This window comes from Ursus arctos, unplaced genomic scaffold (assembly GCF_023065955.2).
Source record: "Ursus arctos isolate Adak ecotype North America unplaced genomic scaffold, UrsArc2.0 scaffold_13, whole genome shotgun sequence".
Classification (NCBI taxonomy): Eukaryota; Metazoa; Chordata; class Mammalia; order Carnivora; family Ursidae; genus Ursus; species Ursus arctos.
In genome coordinates, this window is record NW_026622797.1 from 58,670,303 (window position 1) to 58,672,765 (window position 2,463).

The 2,463-nt window shown below is 43.7% G+C and overlaps 1 non-coding gene across 1 annotated transcript; it reads right to left on the bottom strand.

Annotated features, from left to right (window-relative positions):
- Nucleotides 1-278: 278 nt before the first annotated feature.
- On the bottom strand, nt 279-351 carry TRNAM-CAU (transfer RNA methionine (anticodon CAU)). Its single transcript has one exon. It is a non-coding gene; the product is annotated as a tRNA-Met (tRNA).
- Between the last annotated feature and the right edge of the window lie 2,112 nt (nt 352-2,463).

Below are 2,463 nucleotides of genomic sequence, written 5' to 3' on the forward strand. Positions count from 1 at the left end.
ATTCGCACCAACATTCTTTCCTGGTGCAATTTTTCTTTTTAATTCATTCTCCTTCTTTTTTTTTTTTTTTTTTTTTTTTTAAAGATTTTATTTATTTATTTGACAGAGATAGAGACAGCCGGCGAGAGAGGGAACACAAGCAGGGGGAGTGGGAGAGGAAGAAGCAGGCTCATAGCAGAGGAGCCTGATGTGGGGCTCGATCCCATAACGCCAGGATCACGCCCTGAGCCGAAGGCAGACGCTTAACCGCTGTGCCACCCAGGCGCCCCAAACAGAACTGCCCCCTCTGAGGTTCGAACTCAGGACCTTCAGATTATGAGACTGACGCGCTGCCTACTGCGCTAAGGAGGCAGCTTCATTCTCCTTCTAACCCAAAACTATGCAGAGAGAAGCATTTCTCTCCCATAACCTTTGTTTCGCTGAGAAACGAAAGCTAATAGAATTGAGATTCATTAAAATTTTCTGTACAAAACCCCTACATTTTAAGGATTTATGTTGTAAGTCAATTCAGTGCCTTAGTACCTTCGGTGAAGGTCACTGCTGCGAGTGATGTGAAAGTGTAACAGGTATGATCTGGGCAGTAATAAATAAGGTTGTATAAGAATAAAATTCTCTTTGTTTTGCTTACAGAACCTAAACTTCTATCTGCTTCCTTTCCTTCTTGTTTTCAGAAAATTTAACCCGTTACAGCTGGACATTTCTGTATTAAAATTTAATATCTTTTGGAGAGTTAGTCTGGTCCAGAAAATCTTTCCATTTCAGTACAAGTAGTATTACAGTTTCCGTTCCTATCAATTTCAGAGCTGAACTTCTGAGTTTCCTCTCTGTTAGAGATCCAATGGGCTTGGGCCCCCATCCCAAAGTAGAGATTGGGTGGAGAAGGGGTGGGTGAGATGAGGTGGCCTACTTTCCTCATCGGCTTCTGTGCAGTTGCTGCGGCCTGCCATGGGCAGTCGTGGGCAGGACTGAGGCTGATGTTGGATCACTGGGTAGCGTACAGGATGTCTGTTAGACACCCGGGAAGGCAGAGCCACTTCTTCCTGACTCCCCCAGCAGGGTCCACTTCTGTTGGGTCTCCGCATCCCCAGTGGAATGGTTTTGGGGTGGAGCCTGGCTAACTGTGCTGTTGGCTAATCTCTGTGCCATGCTCCAACACAAGATTACCTTTCTGGGAGAATCGGGAACAGTCTTTGCTCAGGTCCTTCACGGGAGGCCGTTCCATGTTCCTGTTGTGCTTCTCACACTCTGGCAACAGGAGATATGTTGCAGGCTTTGCCTGAGAGCAAACACCAGGTGAGATGCAGATTCCACTTTCTTTATTTAGAATCACCCCCAATTTCAGAATTTCAGGAGAACTTCCCCTGGCTAACTCCCCCTTTAACCATTCCCTCAGCCCCCCCACTACAAAGCTCCCTCAAAGAAGGGACAATCCAAGTTGTTCTTATCTTCCTTCTCAAATTGGGCCCCCGTATTCTTCTGCCCCCCCCATCTCTCTCACACCACCATGGCAGCCTGTGCCTTGTGAATGGTACTTCAAGAGTGTGCTTCCATGAGCTTAAAGAATTCTAAGTTTTCCTCAGTGGTTTTTTTTTTTTTTCCAGGTATGAACTGTCTCCACAGTAATCTATGCTCTTTCTGTTTAAAAATCCGATGGAGGAAGGTTCTGCTGGCAGTCTAGAACAACAGGGCAAGGCATCTTTACTTAATTATTTATATCATCTCTTCAAGAAAGCCTCTTTAGAAAGAATTCAGTGACTGAGAAATTAAGGGGAAAAAATTGAGACATAGAATGAGTAGCTCGCAGTGTTAAGTGTTGTCCTCAATAAAAATCTACAGAAATCGGTATTTTTGCAAGTTCCCTATGTGAGGCCCTTGGTGAGCCAGTTTTGGGATAGTGATAGTTGATAGAGTTCTCCTTGCCACCAGATCGATAAGAGAGAGAACAATGAGATGTATGCTACCAATTCCAGATCATTTGTGAACATCAGGCATTTGGGTGCCTGCTCATTCAGAGGAAGGGAAGCAGAAAGGAAAAAAAGCCTAGAGAAAGCTCAGGTACGAGATGATGAAGCCAGCTGTTGTCTGAACCAGAGGGCACTTCTTCTGAAGCCTGGCTGTACTTGCTGTCATTGGACTGTGGGAGATCCACTATAGTCTTCACAATGAGCCCACTGTCCTCCTTTTCCTTTAGTTGAATGGATATCTGAGCCTTCATTTCCCCAAAGAGGGTGAAAGTCGGTTCCTGGGAAGGGAGTGAAAAGAATCTTACATATTATAACAGTTTGTGGCCCTCCTAAACTCAACTCTCCTCGAGAAAATCTTGTTCCTTAGTTTTTAATTCCATCCCTCTCATTAGGGAGAAATTTAATCTAATCTAAATTGTAATTAATTAACTAATTAATTAAAATGATTTAATTTAAATTCATTGATTAAAATAAAATTCTCTCTTTAGGGGAATGGTAG